The sequence below is a fragment of the Pieris brassicae genome, chromosome 3 (assembly GCF_905147105.1).
Source record: "Pieris brassicae chromosome 3, ilPieBrab1.1, whole genome shotgun sequence".
NCBI lineage: Eukaryota > Metazoa > Arthropoda > Insecta > Lepidoptera > Pieridae > Pieris > Pieris brassicae.
Genome location: NC_059667.1, coordinates 1,060,878 through 1,081,740, shown reverse-complemented (window position 1 = coordinate 1,081,740; position 20,863 = coordinate 1,060,878). Strand labels below are relative to the sequence as shown.

Here is a 20,863-nt window from a genome sequence, read left to right as displayed (position 1 = left end):
AAATTTGTTTTAATATTCGGTTCATTATTATTATTACTGAGATGTAGAGTATTGTAAATGCTGTAGACTTATGTGACGGAAATAAATAAAAAAAATCAATGAAAGCTCGAATCGTTTCCAAAGTGTGAGCTGACCAATAACGGTTATCCAGATAAATTATCAGAATTCTCAATCTGGATATCGGCTCTATATTTCAATATCCCAATAAAGTTTGTAATTTTGTAAGAATTTCGATTTGTAAATAGTGGAATTGGATACAAGCCAGGCGGATACCTTGTTATACCAATGATATTTCATTCATTACTGTCGCGTGGATTTGTAACTTGTGTTATTTTTACGGCACGTACGGTATGTGACCTCCCCCCCCCCCCCCCCCCGGGGTTACAAATCCGGACGAAATAGCCATGTTTTCTTCTGACAAGGCTGTTACCCGTGTCCTGCCTCGGGTGATTGCTGGTGGCGATTTGGGGTTTTAGTGGATCCCACATCCACCCGAGAGAGTATTAAATGTATCCATAGCAATCCCCATTGATGCACAGCTGGTTGTCGAACCAAAGACCTCGGAGATGACAGACGCACGCTCAAGCCACTTGTATTATTGACCGGCAAAGTTAATTGGCACTGTACGTATAATCAAAACCTAACAATTCTCAATACATGTGCGACATTTTATATTGTCAATGGCCTCATGTATGTGTTTTTACAAAGTTAGACGGGTGAACGACACTGCATCTATTTCAGTAATATGCAATCCACGACGGAAAGAGGACGACCAAATCATATATTACATTTATAAATCGTAATTATGTCCGGCTTTTTCCATTGTTAAATTCTCTTAGCATGTTCTGGAATCTAATCGTCCTTAGGTATAACGTAACATCAGTTGATCTTCCAGCCCATTTGCCCCGTACTAAAAAGATTCGAATAAATCATCGTACTGAGCAGGAGCAGGATGCTCAGCTAATGTTAAGCGATGACGCCGCCAATGGAAACTCACATTGCCAGAAGGCTAGCAAGTGCGTTGCGTAAGAATTGCTAGGATCTAAGAAAGACTCTAAGTCGGATTGTTTCGGAAATACTTCTGTGGGCAGCTGGTTCCATGTTGTGGTGGTGGGCGGCTGAAACTTGTACTCTAAGTCACTTAGTTATTATAATGTCTTCTGTTTATTTCACTATTGTTAAATCACTCAGTCTAATCTCTGAATTATTAATTAGAAAGAAACTTAGATAGAGAAGGACAACAAACAATTTATCAATTTTTAGTAGCTACTGAGATTAGCTCGTTTTACGCTTTGTATCGAACACCTTTCAGATCATCTGTCCAGCTAGTGGGAGGACATCCAACGCTGCAGCAACTGGTTCTTGGCCTGCATGTCAATTTTTAAAATCTCATCAGATGTATGCAACTAATATTCAGCTATCTTCAAATGTCTAAATCAATTTACTTTAACTCTTCCCTAACACGGAAAAGAAGGTACTATATACATATATGTACTTTAATTTGATGGAAATGTATTCCATGGCATAAAACTCACAACCTGGTGGCAAGATAAAACCCGGTAGACCGAGGCTGCATTGGTGGAATGGCAACTCCATTCAAGGACCTCGAAACAATAGGGGTTCGAAGTTAGGACGCAAAAAGCACTAAATAGATTGCGGTGGCGAAATATACTTAAGGGGGATTCGTTGATGATGATCATATTCCAAGGGATGCCGAACCACCTTGCAGACTGAAAAACTGTATCATTTCTATATTTGAAATGAAGTTGCTGAACTATCAGTTCGTTTCTCCAGAGAAGCAATGAAGCTTTTGCCAGAGCCATGTTTGTTTTCTGTTCCAGTTCGTATTCACTTATGAATAAAAAAAAAACTTTATTTGACTCAAAAAACATTACATTTTGTACATACATTCTAAAGGTTGTAAACATACAATAGGCAACGAATCGTTGAGATACAAAATTCATTTTGGTTAGCCTTATACATAATATACTTCTATAAGCACTAGCGTTTAAACTAGGCCTAGCCTGTATCTTAAACCTCCTGTATCTTCCTTCCAGTGTCAATAAGAAATTGGATAAGTTGTTTGTTATTAGATGTTTAGTAATTTTATTGTTTATTAAACTAAATGAGGGTAGAATCTATTTAAGTTGTTGCAATGGGTCAGACCGTAATGTGAACTTCGATAAAGATTTTTAAGTCTTGTGGATGAGAAATTCGAATACGACATATGAATTTAATGTTTATTTAGGTAGATGTCTCGATGCTCAAAACAGACAGAGATGGAGCCAATTGGAGGAGGCCTATACTCAATAAGAGGTCCTTGAAAAAAAAATGTAAAATATTTATATACATATATATTTTTATGTGTGTGTTTATTTTGTAAATTTTCAAGGAATAAATGAGGCTTAATTATTATTATTATTATTATTAGGTAGATGTCTATATTAATGAAGAATCAAATAATAAGTGCCTATAGTACACGCGGAGTGAGCGAAGAGAGGCGACAGCCGTCGCTATTTCCGTTGCAATAACAGTACCACGGTATTTTTATTACGAGCGACCGCTTTATTTCAGTTACAATTTGACAAAATAAAAATAAGGGCCGCGTGCCCGTAATGTGACACTATTCTAGTGTTGTGCGGTGGTTTTGTCGAGTTCAAGCGGCTTTTAAAATCACTGTTCTTTGTTTTTTTTATGGATGTCTGCTGTGTTTACATTTTCGTGCCTGTTATTGTAATTTAGTTGTATAAAAACATCTTATCTAGAAAACACTTTTTAAACGGATTGAAGCTATGTAAATAATTATAAGTTTGTAATAATAATACATAGCTTCAATCCGTTTATAAAGTGTTTTCTTAATGTGTAAAAGCTATGTTAACAAAAGACAATAACATCTTATCTGTAAAGCAATTAAATAACACTTCTATAATTATATGTTGTGTATATATGTATTTTTTCTTTATCTTGTATGTGTGTTTATCATGCTTCCTTATACAAACTCATGTTTTCTTATTAAAAGAGTGGCGGAGAGTTGCTTGCCAGTTCTTCTTAAATTTAGAATCAATTTAAGATTTTTACTTGGTTACCTAATATAATAAATAAATATATAGTTTCTTAAAACAAACGCACGATTTGTGCCAAAATGTGGTAATATTATTATAAATTTTCCACGCTATTGTTAATTTGCGGACATACAGGCACAGGACAAGACACGCATCAAGATACTGAAGGCCAACCTCCAGTAATAAAGAGAAAAGAAGAGGAAGAATCCCTCACTCTTATGTGGCAAGATATTCTATATCCCAAATATATATATACAATTGTTTTTCGTACGATCACCAATTAATTATCTGCGTATTTCGCCAATGTGTCTGGCTTTAGCTTAATACAATACAATTTAAGAAGATGTAGGCATTTTTCACCTTACCATATAGGAAATATTTTAGGAAGCGGGTGGTTTTTATATAGCAGTAATATTTTTTTTTAAATTATAAGTTGTACATAGTATTGTCTTTTATCAACATAACTTTTACACATTTAAAGAAAACACTTTTTTACCGGATTGAAGCTATGTATAAATATAAAATTTAAAATAATTATAAGTTTATACATAGCTTCAATCCGGTAAAAAGTGTTTTTATAAGTTGTAGATTTATGTTTGATATCAGGTTTTTTAATCTATTAATGTATTCAATTGACTTATGTTTTCTGTTTCATGTTATTTTGTTTAACACTGTTTTGGCTTTCTTGTTTAATTGTTTATCGATAATTTGTTGGTACATCCCTTCCTCCATAGGCACTTGTAACCTGTCACAACTATCGCTCCTTTAGCGCGCGAGGACTGAATATCTCTCTCACACGAGCATCGATGTACATCAAAAGAAATAGAACTTAGTTTTGTTTTTAATGAGAGTGCATTCAACTCTGGGAATATTTAAATAAGTACGTTTCGGGAAATAGGGACATGGGACGTTTCCGTGTTCTCAGACACTTCGTAAAAGGGTATTGAGTATTTTGAGATTCGGAAGCTAATTAGTTTACTTTCGAGTGTCACTGAAGGATTATACTAAAGCAGGATTTAGAGTCGACTTAACGCGAACTTTCACTCCCGTATGTCAATATTCAATACATTTTTGACGTACGGTGAATCTTCTCTTACCTTTGAAACTAAGCCCGTATTATTTTAACTACATGATTTTATTCATTGAAAAATTAATTATATAAAATCAAATCAATAGATATTTAAATAAAACATAAGAATCAAGTATACAGTATTTACAATTTTCTTAACCTATGTAGCAATAGTAAAAATAATTAAAAATTAATAAAAAGAAAATTAAAACATTTTTTAAAAGTTTGCTCCCTGTGGCAGCGTACCTTTCAATATTATGTATTACGATACTCATTCGTTGAGCGAGGAAAGCACCAGCTCTATGGTCACTGGAACTAAATTAGTACCTGTGGACTCCACGGCCGAAGAGTCTCTACTCCATAAGGAACAAAACCAAAGTTGGAGGACGTCAACAGCATGAAACGTAGCGTGAAAAGCGATCATGGGGACCCAAGACCCGTGAATAGGTTCACCAAAGACAATCAAATTTGTCTTTTATATTTTAAGTATATGAATACGAATACAATATGAACTTTTTGAATGTGTTCCAAATTTAAAGATGCTTAAGAAGGCTGTACACGCAATACCCGGGCATAAATATAACACCTGCTGTCAAAACTTTCCCACCCTCTGAAAGGCTCGACTTTGATACATTGAAGGTGGTAAAATTTGTGAATAACATTTTTCGTACATGATTCAGTGGTCAGAGCTTTTATGCGTATCTTGATTTCCGGAATATATTCTTTTGTGGATAGCCAAGGAGAAAAAGTACGTTGGTGCGTCCATATTATCTTTGAAAGGGGATTTTTATTGTGTATACTAACTTCTAAATAGTGGACTCTATTATTTTGCTTTATTTTTTTTATTACTTCTTACTAATATAACAAGAAACAATATTAAACTTAAATTAAAAAAATACTACATAAGTCAAACAATTATAAATTATGCATAGCAAAAATTATGCCATATACGTCATTAAAATATATATATATATATATATATATATATATATATATATATATATATTCGAATATAGGAACTCAACCTGTATGTGAATGAGAATTCTCGACAAGAACAGTTTTCTTGCATCGGCTATCTATGGCGCGTCAGTGTCTAGATTTGTTTATGACGTTTTACGTGCAATTTTAAATCGTTTGAATGGTTTGATTGTTATAAATTTACAGTTTATATGTCACTGGCCTTAGTATATATATATAGGAATTAAATCATTAACACACATATATATATATATATATATATATATGTGTGTTAATGATTTAATTATGTTCGACGTCCTAGTGGATAGAAAAACTGTGTACAGTTTGTGTTTCCACCACACCAACTTCCTTTATATTAAGAACATTTATACAATAAATAAATAAATTAAAACTTTACATTTGTTACCAATACAACTTTGCTGTGAAATTGCTTGTTCATCCATAACACAGCTTAGTTTGGAAACTAGTATCAATACCAACTGTAATCCTATTGTTTGTTGCAAATGTTATATGGTATGTATATATGTTAGGGGAATTGGAAGATACGAGCTAATATGACAGAGAAGAGGAAGAGTTTCGAAGAGGCTCACTCAGTCGGACGTCGTGGTGTAACTATGGTTATTAAAGGTTATTGATATTTGTATAAGTATACTATACATGTAACACTTTTGTTTTTATATTAAATGAGCTGTTCGAATCGTCGACGACCAATCATATTCCGTGCGGCTTGATCCCTTGGCGTTGCGTAGAGATGTTGGGTCCCTCTGCATCTTCTACCGCATTTACCATGGGGAGTGTTCAGAAGAGTTGTTCGGTCTAATACCCGCAGCTGAGTTTCATTATAGGACGTCAAGGCAAAATACAAAATACCATCCGTATCACCTGGACGTCCGTCGTTCCACAACTGAGCGTTTTCTAAGGCAGTTTTTGCCCCGCACCACCACTATGTGGAACCAGCTGCCCACTGAAGTATTTCCGAACCAATTCGACTTAGGGTCCTTCAAGAAAAGAGCGTACCAATTCTTGAAAGGCCGGCAACGCACTTGCGAGCCTTCTGGCAATGTGAGTGTCCATGGGCGGCGGTATCGCTTCACATCAGGTGAGCCTCTTGCCCGTTTGCCTGCTATTACATAAAAAAATATATATATTAAATGACAATATATTCTCGTATACGCAGGTGGAATAGTATATATTAACTATATTTATCAATGTATTTATTCTCCGTAACTCCGTGAAATCATCCTTTGTCAATTCCTTGGAATATTCTTTCCCTAAAATCTCTAATTACCAGCTATAGGAGCTATTCAATGAGGTGACAATTATATATATGTAAGTTCCATTCATTCCACTGTTCTTGAGGGGCGCGAAACTCAAATCATAGAACAATTTTACCCCCTTATTCATCAAACTAATCTAATTGCCTTCTATTCTACAGTAGGTACTTTGTCTCTTTCTGTCAAATTGTTTTTATGCTATGATGATAAGAGATATGAATGTGGAGGTCAGTTTTTAATTTAGAAGCTATCACAGATTTGGATGTTGAAAACCACAGATAACAAATATGACGCACAGAACACATTAGTCAATGATAACAATATTTTGCTCACACCCAAATAAACGGTTTAACATGCAACATTAATGACTTGTTATTTATATTTGAAGAACAATGGATAAATGAGGGGTGTTAAAGCAGTAAAAGCGTCGTAGGTGAGACCAGATATCTGTTCTATCTATTCCACGCACTTCATGAAGTTGTATAAGTCTGACACGCGTGCGGTATCTTTAGAGATGATAGTTACTGGCGCAAGTAGTTCTTCCTTACCATTCGGCATTATAGTGTTTATGTAACTGGTATGTTCAAAGTATATCATATGTTCACATGAGGTATCCGATAATATAAAATACTAATTCATTTAACAAGAAAGAAAATAAAAAAATCAACAATAATTTTGACGGAAAATAATAAACAGCTCAGCGAATCTTTCCTCGAACTTTTGTTTTTAAGTGCACAGGCGCTAATTAAAGATTTAAGTTGGCGCCTGTTAGATACTATCGGTGACCTCAACTGGTGCTGCCAGCATTATAGGTATACCACAGGGAACAAACTTTACGAATTTGTCTTGTTTTCTTTTCAATTTATTAATTTCTGTGTTTAAAGAACAGCTTGGAAGGCTTTATCGTTATTGATTTTAGTAACTATTTCGAGCATAGACATTATTGTTAGATCAGAGTAAGCTCGTGTAAACGGAGCACGGCGAAAAGCGGAAAAGTTGAGCAATTAAAGTGTAACACGCGAGGTGTCGACATCGCGACCCTTGTGCCACGCACTAAGTGCCAACTGTTAAGCTATTGATTAGGAGAAATATTGTATGTACATATATCCTTATTTTCCTTAAGAATGAGATTTAGGAAACAGCGCGAACTATGCCCCTGTATAAATAGAAGGCTTCTTGAAGGCTTTATTAATCTTGCCCTGAAAGTGAGGCAAGTGTTGACAAGTGCGTTGCCGGCCTTTCAAGAATTGGTAAGCTCTTTTCTTGAAGGCCCCTAAGTCGAATTGGTTCGGAAATACTTCAGTGGGCAGCTGGTTCCACATAGTGGTGGTGCGCGGCAAAAATTGCCTTAGAAAACGCTCAGTTGTGGAACGACGGACGTCGAGGTGATGCGGATGGTATTTTGTATTTTGCCTTGACATCCCATAATAAAACTCAGCTGCAGGTATTAGAACGAACAACTCTTCTGAATACTCCCCGTGGTAAATTCAAGTGGTAATTCAAAAATTCAAGATGTTTGTATGAAGTCATATACCAGTTAACTTTATACAAAGAATCTCTGAAATCACTTTTGAATTGTCAATTGTTTATTTAGTAAACAATAGTTCTTCAAAAAACTAATGAAGTAATTAAACAAAAAACAAAATCTAGTTTAGGTCCAAAGCTACAACCTTTTTAGGTCACGGCCTCAGATTTTTGTTTCTGTTTTATGATAATTTGTTATCAGCCAGTTCTGACACACGCCATCGATTTTTAGGGTCGAGCGAAAGTTAAATGCGCACACACACAGAAATTCCATTGGTACACAGCCTGGGATCGAACCTACAACATCTAGGATGAGTCGCATATTGAAGCCTCTGGGTCACTGCTCACTGATGTAATAAACATGGTCAGACATTTCACATATTTAATTTAAAAAAAATCACAATTAAATCATTTGAAATTTCATAATAGTAATGTTGGCATGGCGCCTTAACTCTTTCTTGGTCTTACAGTCTCTATTCTGGACGCTCTGGTCTTGTGTACTATTTTGTTCGCTAATGTTTAGCACAGTAATTCACTAATTCGAATGATTTCGTCCATTTCAATCTTCTCACTAGGCCATGGTGTCAAGTGACGCAATACATTTTACATTTTTTTTTAGAATAGAGGCCAAGCGGGCCGGAGGTACATCAGATGTTAAGTGACAAGCCTATGGACACTTTCGCCATTGCATTGCTGGGCTTTTAAACTTCGGTACACTTCTTGAACGACCCTGAGTCGAAGTGGTAAATGCTACCTCATTCGCTGTTTCCCTATGGAATTATTCAGTTCTATTTCTGTATTTTGAACGTTCGTTTTGAAACATAAATTAAAACAACTTCTTTTCTTACCGAATTTAACAGTAACTCTCTAGATCGTCGTAGACCTTTGATCAAATTTGATTTTACGAAACAGAAAGCGCATACTTGCTGGGCGAGATTATGATTACGTTCCGGACCATTATCACCGCTGCCAGAAACATGAGCTCCCATTTCCCGCTTACTACTGCAGCTTAATAATTTGTTTCGTCTCTCCGCCGGAGAGACCTGAGTGTATGTGAAGGGTATTGTGATTTAAAGATCTAATGGATATCAAAAGGTTGTCGGCTAACTTTTTTAAAATTTCGCTATACCTAACTAGTAATAAATAAGTACTTGTAGGCCTTTACTTTTAAATTAGGTATAAATTCGCTTCCTCACACTATTAGATCAATAAAAATTTGCCTCATACCCGTGTGAAATTACGTCTAGCGACATTTCATGGCGCCACGGCGAACGTTACACTAAAAATATATTAAATACGCAATACGTGTTATTCCAGAATAGAGAAATAGAGTAAAAAGTGTTTAAATATATCGTTCAACGGACTCGTGAATAATCTTAGAGATAAACTTCACTGAGACATAAAACTAAGCTCGGGGAGTACGAAGACGTAGGGCAACATTTTTTTGGACGAGGTATCTGTTGTGTATTAAAAGATAACAGCTAACAGCATACCATAGTATTATGATATTGAGAATTTAATTGTAAAACCTTTACCAAGAGAGAAACTGGCTAAAACAATATCAAAAAAGGTTGGATTTCGGATAGAAATATACCTTTTTAGCATAATATCTGGCTTAAAGATGAACAAAAAGTAACGAATACGATGGTATGCAGAAGAAAAAACAAATCTCTTGTGAACTTATCAGACTCTTTTAAGCAGGTGCTGAGTTTGGCCAAATTTCCTGAAGAGAACTACATAGTCTCAACAAACTGGACTGGAACAAACAAAATGGTAATGCTGAGGTGGTCGGCAATAGTCCCCGTTGCCCACAGATATATAACACCCCTAAGACGCGAATATAGAGCAGTGTAGATGTAGTCGACGTAGTGATGCGTCATTTCAAGACAAGCATGACCTTCAGCAATGAATACTACAAAGAAGAAGCAGACAGGTTTCCGTCTGCTATACCAGTAATTGGCAGGGGGTAATCATTCACGCGCACCTGATGTTAAGTTACACCGCCACCCATGGACACTCCACCATACCAATTTAAACAAAATAATCAAAGTTATAATACATATATAAATTGTGTTAATGTATGTTTCTACAGATAAATACTTTTTTTTAGTATCCTTTTTTTAGCATTGTTTTTTTTGTTCCTGTTTAGTTTTGTCTCAATAACTATGTGTTATATGTATTTCTGCACTCCTTGCCTACCTTAACTAATTTAATACATATTTTTTCTCTTCTTACAGCGGTTGCCTGAAAGTGATCGCTCGAGAGCAAGGCCGCCAGTTGTCGTCCTTTTCATTTAATTTTGTTAAAGATTTATATTGTAATGCAACGAAGTGTTATAACAAATAAAAAATGAACATGACATAGTTAAGATTTCTGACATATAGGAGACATACTTACCATTCAAAAGCAAAGCTACCTCTAACATCTTATCATATATAATATCAATAACTAACAAAATTATCTTAACCTACATACTAGTAATATCTTAATCCTTTAAAAGGGAGTTATATTATATATGGCAAGAATAACACGCAAATGTTCAATTGGCTTAGGCCCGTGTTGAACAGTTAAACCAAACAAAAATTGATAAATAGAAAATAAAAACAAATTTAATTTGATCCCCATGTACCTTTAATGCTGTATTGTCTGTCTTGCGATATTTATACGTATCAAATATTGATTTATCTCCATATTCTTACAGTAACTTAATAAATTAATAAACTACAATAGAATTAATACTAATACAATAGAAAACTTATTTATATTAAAATTAAACCAAACACAACCCTTTATTATTATTGAATTATCAGGTCTCACGAGTGAGATTCAGGGTGCGTATCAAATATGTTTGTAGTAATATCATTAACACACATATTGACCAACCCGACGAAAAGTAAGAATTGTAATCTTGTTCACGAAGGCGTGATGCCACCTCCGTTAATTAGGAATCGTGTCTGCAAGTGCATCCCACCCACACTCATTTAGTATTATTTTCGTTGGCGACACCATTGCCACACGGTGAAATATGCCCCGCTATCCACGTACTCAGATATCAACTATTTATTGAGATTACAAACTTGCTTATATAATTTCTTATAGAGTTTATATTACAATACACGAACGAGTCGTACATTAAAGTCTCAAAAGTCAAATCATTCATTCCAATTACACCTAAAATAACACTTTTGAACGTTAAATAAATTATAAAGATGATTCTAGTAGAAGGTAGTTTCGCGTGGAAGAATTGGCAAGTAACTACTACTCTGTTAAAATAGGTTTAATCATATTTTGTATACCCATTTAGTTTACGCATAAAACAGTTTTACACTAGTGGCGTTAGGTGTGCGACATCTCAGGAGTCGTAGGTACGATCGCTGGCTGTGTACCAAAGGACTCTGTCTATCAGTGCATTTAATATTCGCTCGAACGGTGAACATCGCGCGGAAACCGTCTTGCCTTAGACCCAAAAAGTCGACGGCGTGTGTTAGGAGGCCGTTCACCTACTTGCTGATTGACAAATGATTATGAAACAGAATCAGAAATCTGAGTCCCAGACCTAAAACGGTTGTAGTTTTTTTTTAAATATACATTATAAATTAGTGAATTAGGAATATTCAAACAATCGATCCGATCTGCTTGCACTGTTGTAATAAACTATAACCTATTCTTATTTTTGTTTCTTTATATTATCGAATTAATTTAACACGAAATCCCATATTTATTTGATTATTGGCAGAGGACCTAATTATGTTTTAGTTTACATAGCTTATTTTCTAATAATTTGGTAGCAAGATGTGTACCACTAATCTAGCGTAAATTTTGTCACTAAGTGAATGTTATTCTTTGAGAAATTAAGTATTTTTGAACTGAAATAAATACAGAATACAACATATTTTTAGAGAAACATTTTAGTTGAAGTCTCATAATTTAATTGTCTTTATTTAGTTCAGAATTACATTTAGCTGTTAAATTATAAAAGTTTTGCAGTAACTTTTTAAGCCATCCCCGAAGACAGTTTATAATTTAGAACGTATTGTTGATATTTTAACTCGTTCCCAATGATGTGTACATTGTCAATATTGTCACTTAATTCGAATCAGTTCATAAACTCCTTCAAAACACAATTGTTTTGTAGGTTCAATAACCTACATGAAAATTACTAAATGGTATTAAATAACAAAACGTCTTACTCCTATTTTTGAAATATTACCAATAAATTAAATGTATTAAATTAAGCGGATTTTTTGGACTCTAATCCCAGAACCGCGTACCATGGTAGCGTGATATAATATTTGACTTTCATGTATTAAATATTTTTGTTCTCATGTTGGTGACTGCTCCTTTTTAATGAGAGTAAAACCCTGAAATAATACTGAAGATATTGGTGAAATCGCTAATGGACAGGACATATTGGAGTTTATCAATTGCCAGAGTGCATCCACGTGCCGCGACGGAAGCGTGCAATGCCCTTCCCCCCCTCTCCCCCTTCATCTTAGTGCTTCGGCTATTTCTATATCGGAGACACTACTTGACTGTGACTTGCTTCAACTAAATGTAGACAAAATGATAATAGACAAGAATTTTAATTATAATAGGAATTATTGTAAAACTTTACGATTATGTTCGCGATTGCTAAGCCAAATGTTGAAGATAAAACATGCCTGGTAAAGTGAAAATTAATTTATTTGAACACATTTTTATTTTGAATAATATTTCGTCGAGTTTCTTCAAACCTAAATGTTCTTAAATTTACACTGCCGCAGGGACCAAACTTTATTTTTATTAATTTGTTATTATTTTTGTATTACTATGTAGGTTAGCAATATTGTAAATACTATATATTTGTATGTTGTAAATAAATATATCTTGCTGTTAATGAGTATCAAAAGATTTATTGTAACTAATTTATTGGCAAAACAAAAAATATTATAAGCCATTTATGTTACTTATGTTGTACGTGAATACGTTAATGTAACGTGTTACAATCGATAGATTTTGACGAGCGCATCATAATTAAAACTTAAACGAAGCCCGTAGCTTAGGCCCGAGCCAAAAGTTAAAGATCCGCAGCAAAATAACCTCAAAACGGCGGCGCTACCCCCTACAACCAAAGCTATGCGTCATTCTTCTCTCTTATCGTAATAAATTCTTTGGTCCATTAGCTATCCAGTGTTATAATTTAATTTTGAAGGTAGAGGAAGAACTCGAAGCTACAACGCCAAATTGATTCCCCCCCATTATAATCATTAGGTTTTGTTTGGTTTACCCCCATATAGCAAATCTAAAGACGTATTCATGTCAAAAATCATATTAATCATGTATTGTTTTTGAGCACCTAATTAACTGGTTAAGGGTGAGATTCAGAAACGAGACTTAAGACTTATACTTCTTTTGAAGTCTTCTTGAGGTTGGCTGTCTCTTGAAGCGTGTCTTTTCCAGTGCAACTCTCAATACTCGCCCCGCCCAAATGTTACGAAGTTATAATTTTTACCATCGACCGATTAACCTGGATTTGTCAATTTTAAGTTATTGAAAAAGATGCCTCTTTTCTAAATATTGCCCTTAGTTTTTTTAGGTGCAGTGCTACACATAAAAAATTCTTTAACGCATTACGCACCTTTATTTATTCATATATTTCGTACTCCTATAGCTTAAATTATATTTAACAATTATATACAAAATATACATCCACAGATGTTATACATGATATGTATGTCCCTGTCAACTAGCTTAATTAGCCGTTCAATTAACAGCCTAGACTTTTAGCTAAACTGCGTCGTTTAACTAACGGCCGGAAAGATATTTAAACGGCTAATATATCTACTTGGTTGCGACATATACAAAAAAGGTTCAAACATTTACGTAAATACATTTAACTAAGTAATAAAAAAATCTGTTGTGTGATTTAAGTAGACCATGAAAATTCGGTACAGCTACGTACAAGTAAAGTCTAATTGATGTAAAATTTGGGTCAAATTAAAAATATATATTCATGTCTATATTTTCTTAGATCTATAGCATGGCATGCGCGAGAGTCACCGCGCATCCGGCGTAAAGCCGCTTCAGACATCTGAGTCATTATAATTACTCTTTCAAAATAATTATATCTAGTACATTTAATGAATAATGCGGAATTCATGGAAGTATGAGTCATGTAGGCTGTATGTTTTTAACTTTACGAAATTTATTTATTATTTTAGAATGAAAGAAAACTGACGACAAACATTGTTTATCTCTTTCTTACACACTACAGTGTAGTTAGATAATAAAGCACTATACAGCTGTGAGACAGGAACTATTAAAGAAGACACCTCGAAGCTTCTGAGATGTGGTGGCAAACTTCGCATCAGCTGGATGACACAAAAGTTTATGCCGACTGTTAAAATAGCAAAAGTCGCGGATCTCCGACACGTTTTGCGTCATCAGCGTTACGAGCTTTTGCAACTTATAATGATGGGTAGAAGTAGTAAGAGGCTGGTAGAAGGAAGAAGGCCCAGAATCACAACCGCCGAGGACCCTTTTAGACAAGCGCAAGATACTCGGCAATTAAAGTTGTTGACAGTCAACCTTTAGCTATTAAATTGCACCAGAAGAAGAAAATAAAGGATGCCACAAATTTTGAGTGTTTTATTCAAGATTAGTAGATTAGTATTGAAACTGAAATTATGCTTTATTGTATTGGTGTACCACCACCTTTGGTGTACCAATATGTAACCAGTAACTAAGTTTGGGAGTATAACATTCTTCCGCCAACCTTAATTAAAATTGGGTATAGCTTACCCGTAGCAAGAGAGTAGCAGTAGTCATGAGAGGAGTAGGAGAGCGCTTGGAGCGACTCGAGGTCCACGTGTCGTGGGTGTAACGTAAAATATAATTGTACAAATATATATGGTCATAAACCTGATGAAAATATTTTCCATGTGTCTCGTACGAAAACGAATTATGTGCGGCTTTAAGTATACAATTTTCACTTTATAAAAGAGGGCGTGTGGAAATATTTTAGGAAGCTGGAGGACTTTGACTCTATTTAGCAGTTGTAAAATTATTTTGAAATTAAACTTCTTTATCGGCTTTGTAAAAAAATTACCGTCACATTTTTCCAAAACGCGGCCATTAATAACAAAAATATATAATAACGATAACAATGATCGTAATAGTTCTAGTACAATTAATGAAATTCTGTAATAGTCTTAGTAGTAATAATGTAAAATGAAATAATTGTATTATTTGTATTCATGTCTATGATAATAAAAGTTTTTTGTTAAACTTTATCTTATTTAACCAAGTTATATCCAACTTTAGTAGATCATTTATTGAAAAATAAGGTCATAAAGAAGTTTCACTTCTTACGTGTGTACACTATTAATGTTTAAACGCACACATTTTTTTAAAATATTAAGTTGTCGTTTGTTTCATATTTAATTTCAGTTTAATTTTTTATCTATTAATGTTCTTTTGTTTTGTGTTTCATATATTTCGTTATAAATGTAATCTGTTTTGGCTTTGTATATTGTCTAATATATAGTGTAGCTGTACTTACAAATAAATTAACGAAAGTTATAAAAATATTTTCCAATTTGAAATTTATTTTCCACGCCTTGCAATAAAATATTTTAAGTATACATAATTTAGTTGACATGTGGAATTGTGTAAAAACGCACATAAAACGATAGTAAAGGTTACCCACAGACAATAAATAACTAAATAACGGGACACAGACGACACACAGAAAATAATACTTCTAATCTCATTGCGGTGGTATCTCATATAACGGCAGAACTATCGGAATTTATATATGCAGACTGTACATGACAGTTTGAATTTTAAAAAAAACGCTGAGAAACAAACGCTAATTTAAAATTGAATCGTGGAGTAATTGTATTGATATACACGAAACCTAAATTTTATAGAAACAACAATGGTTTTTAATAATAATAATACAGTGTAATTGTAACTTATATTCTACCTTTTCAGACAAATTTACACGCCATTACTTGTGGCAGAATATGCGAATTTTAGATTGTACCACCAAAACATTTTTGTACCATATTTTAGCAAATAAAATGTGTACAGTTACAAAAAAAGTGGTACGTTCAGATTGATTAATAATAAAGATCCGCACAATCAGCCATATAAAAATAGGCATGCAAATGTCATATGAATTATCATGATATAAGAACGGTTCATAATAATTGTCGTCGAAACTTATGATCAAATACACTTCCAGGCTGTATAGGCACCAAGATAATTGTGGTTCAATGATAAGGTTCTCTCATTAATGGAGAGAATGGGGATTAAACACATGAGAGCTTGAGTAGGTCTATGACCCTTGATTTTTATTTAAAAGGAGAAGAGAAATATTAGCAGTAATGGAGAAAGAAAACATGGATAAAGAATTTTTGGAAAAAGCTGGAGGGGGGGGACCTTTCTGTGAGAATTATTTTTTAATTAAATAAGGTAAGTGCAACAAGTCAAAAATTACAAAAGGCATAAAGTTATTTAGCCAACACAAATGGAACAAAGCAAAGCAATTTAAGACATATGTTAACAATAATAAAAAGGACACATGAATCACGATAATTTTAGATTAGTTAGTACGAAAGTTAGTGATACGATGTGTAAGGCTTGTACAGTAGAGATTTAAAGGAAGATAGAGATCATTCTCTCATGCTTAGCGAATAAGAAAGGGATGAATTCCATAGTCTCACTGCAGACAACTGCTCCTAATCAGCTAATACAAAATATTTTTCTGAACTGAACCCTCTGAAAAACTGATCCATTTAAATCCATTTAAGAACTGTTAAAGTTTTTATTGAAGGATAGATTTTTTTTATGTAAAAACTATGTCATTGATAAGTTACTATATCAAAAGTGACGCTACAACCTTTATAGTTCTGGACCTCAGATTGCTGTATCTGTTCTATGTACCATTGGTCAATCTAATAGGCGGTGACCAGCCTCTTGTGCCTGATACATGCCGTCGACTTTTTAGGTCTAAGTCAAGCCGGTTTCCTCATAATATTTTCCTTCACCGTTCGAGCGAATGTTTAATGCACACATAGAAAAAGAGCCTATTGGTGCTAATGTAAGTTCAGGGATGAGAGTCGCACGCTGAAACCACTTGGCCAACACAGTTATAGTTACGCTTAATAATAATAATAATAATCAATAGCGCTACAACCTTTTTAGGTCTGGGCCTCAGATTTCTGTATCTGATTCATGATCGTGTATGAATTGAATAGGCAAGTAGGTGATCAGAGTTCTGTGCCTCTCACATACCGTCGACTTTTTGGGTCTAAGGCAAGCCGGTTTCCTAACGATGTTTTCCTTCACCGTTCGAGCGAATGTTAGATGCGCACATAGAAAGAAAATCCATTGGTGCACAGCCAGAGATCGAACCTACGACCTTAGGGATGAGAGTCGCACGCTGAAGCCACTAGGCCAACACTGCTCGCTTACACAGGTTCCGCTTAGTACTATATATAATACTCTATATTTCTACAACTTAATACACATGCGATTACCCATTACATTCCAACTGTTTAAATGAATCTGTCAAAATCTGGGTAAGGTCAAACCGTCGAAGACATTACTCGTCTTCTCATTACCGGTTGTGCGAGTGTCGTAACATACTTTGTTTTTAATTTTATACATTTGACAGATAATGACGCGATCAATAAAACGATAAAATTTTATAAATTAGCTCTTCGGACTTTGTTTGCGCAATAAGCTATGAAAGAATAAATGTTTTTAATAAAAAATTATAAGGCTGGCATTTACTTGTGTACAAATTTTATTTCCGAATACGCAATTGACATGCTAGCCTATCCATAGTAGGAGCACCACAAGAAAAGAGGACTTAGGAAGATCCAACACCATAATGTACGTGTGTCAGGCACAACGGAGAACGAAACTGATGCGATATCGTTCTACCACAAGTCAACTTTAATTCAGATTTATCAGAAAAACGCCCTGCCATGTCTTAGGCGAAGAAAAATATAATCAAAGTTAATAAACGGTTCAGTAGAGACTGGGCCGTGGAGTTGAACTGCACTACAACTTTAAGTTGGCGCCTGGTAGAAAGTTCCAGCGACTCCAGAGCTGGTGCTTCTTCGCTTAAGGAATAAGTATCACAATACAGCGAGGAAATGCTGGAAAAGGTACACTGGTACCACAGGGACCAAACTTTTTAAATTTGTTTTAATTCTCCATTGGTAATTTTTTAATTATTATCATTACTATGCTGGTATATTGTAAATTACGTATGTATATTTGTGTGTTGGTAGTAAATAAATTTTATCAAAGTTTTTGAATAATTTAAAGATAGATTTGCCTAATTGTGTGTTATTTTTAAAAAGAACAAGTTGTCATAACGTGTTTGCTTAATTTTTTAAAATACTTGCAACACGCCTACATTTAATTTAAACAATCAAATGTATTTATAAACCTCTTATATATAAAACAATAATAATTATTATTTGTAATATAGAGATAAAGATATACATAGCTTATGTTAAGAGTCACAGACCAGTAACGTTGTGTACGTAATGAGTCATATCAAATGTACTGGAAATTTGGGGTTTTTAATTTATTTAAGTGAGATCATTTATAGGGAGGTTTGAACACCATATGGACTTTGTAACTCCATTAACCAACTTTAATGTTGTACCGCGCGATTCTTAGGTTGGGAATTTCCTTTATTTTAAATTGCATACAAAACGGTTACGGAGTACTAGCACTGTACAGGAAGTTCTTTAATGGAGTTATTATATTCAAATCAATACATTATATTAATTTTTATTATGTTGCTAATATGACACCAAGCGGGCAGGAGGCTCACCTGATGTTAAGTTATACATAAACACTCACATTGCCAGAAGGCTCGCAAGTGCGTTGCCGGCCTTTCAAGAATTGGTACGCTCTTTTCTTGAAGGACCCTAAGTCGAATTGGTTCGGAAATACTTCAGTGGGCAGCCGGGTCCACATAGTGATGTTGCGCGGCCAAATCCTGGCTGTTTCATAATCATTTGTCAATCTTATAGGCTCAGCCTCTTGTGTCTGACACACGCCGTCGACTTTTGGGTTTAAGGGAACCCGGGTTCCTCACAATGTTTTCCTTCACCGTTCGACCGAATGCTAATCACGCACATAGAAGGAAAGTCCATTGGTGCAAAGCTGGGGATAGGATTACGAACTCTGAACACTCCTTACGTATACATAACATTATTCCCGTAACTGTAAATAAAAGTATGAAACCTTTTCTATATGTATTATTGATCACATTAGTAGACATTAAGAAATATAACGAATGTAACGGATTCTCATTAACGCTAATCAACTAGTCGAACCGTTAGAAATAATAAAACAATTATTCTATCTAATTAAATCTCAGTGCAATATATCAGTGGTGCCATAAGACACCACCCACGCGCAGCGGCAGAGCCTTACCGACCTGTTTAATTAAAATTAATTATTCGAGCCCGAATTGTGCGTTTGACATTTGTCGTTACGTCTTTTAGTCGGTAAACATCTGTAATATTATCGTATGTACTAAATTTTTTTAATTTTTATCGATACTCATGTAAATAATGAACATTTTTAGATATAATATATAATGAAAAATTAATACATATGTTTTGGAATTCACTATTAAGTTTGTTATGTAACACACGCATTTTTTACTTGAAAGGGTTCCCAAATCTTACACATTATAATGAATAAAAATATTTTTATTATTTGTTTCATTATTAAATAAATATTTATAAAGAACTTATATTAAAACTTTTGTTTATTCCAAATCAGTGTTCATAGTTACAAAAAATGTTTTTTATAAAGGTTGTCGTATACGTTATCGTTACGGCAAAATATAATCTTTCGTATGAACTAAGCTAGATTATTAAAGTCTTAGATCACAAACACATACATAAAAAATAATTACGCATACATATGCAAAACCAACTTCTCAAATGCCTCTCCCTAAAATATTTTAAGCCTAATTATTTAAATGAAGCCTTAGAAAGTGGCTCGGTCACTGTGATATAGTGTTGCCATCAGTTTTGTTTGATAAAATTCGCGTCATACCAAGGCGTAATTCTATGAATTTGTTTATTTAAAGATAAAGAAACTACATTTAATGCATCGTGCAGATATATTAAGTACGTATCAAGTTTTTGTATACTTGGGTCATACGGTCAAGTGTCCTGCGGCTAATCAAAGATGTATGCTGGCACCTAGACAGTACCTGTGACTCGAGCTGGTGCTATTTGGTATGCACTACAGCGAGGAACTTCGTACCTACGCGTTGGACTGACCAGATCAAGTAGGAGGTACACTCAATGAGTGCAGCAGGATGACCTCTAATAGGCAACGATCACAGGCCCCTTTTAATACTACATAGCGATCACGACCGCTCTGTCAAGAGTAAGATAAGAAGACAGCGAGGAAATGCTGCATTAACCGTTCAAACTTTTTAAAGTGTTTTTTTTAGTCTTTATTTTAAGTTTAGTTATTGGTTTTATTTAAATTCTCATGAAATAAATTTTGTGTATTAAGTTTATTGTTGCCTGGAAAACGTTCTTATTATATACGCCTAACTAAAACGTCTCATAAGCTTAGTATTTTAAATATAATTTGAAATTTTAAACACAAAAGTAGCCTTTGTTTCACAGGAGAAGCAATGAATACATGCCAATGAGGGGTTGATGTTTCGTATTATATTGCCAGTTTGAACTAAAACAAACATCTCTCTTAAAAATCTAAATATTTAACACTGTTTTAACGTGTTCATTTATATCTAAAAAGACAAGACAATTAATGAGTAGGGGTTTTTAAAGATACAAAATGACTCATACTGTCTTCTTCTTTCGTTCTTTTTCTGTCTTTTATTTAGAAGAAAGAGTTTTCATAATTGGTGATTGAATAGCTCAAATTGGCAATTTTTCATAATTTTAAATCGC

At 34.2% G+C, this 20,863-nt stretch overlaps 1 protein-coding gene across 14 annotated transcripts in view; it reads right to left on the bottom strand.

Moving 5' to 3' along the window:
- The window catches only part of LOC123706868 (voltage-dependent L-type calcium channel subunit beta-2), a 149,828-nt gene that overhangs the window by 32,746 nt on the left and 96,219 nt on the right, over positions 1-20,863 (bottom strand). The gene's annotated exons all lie outside the window — the stretch shown is intronic.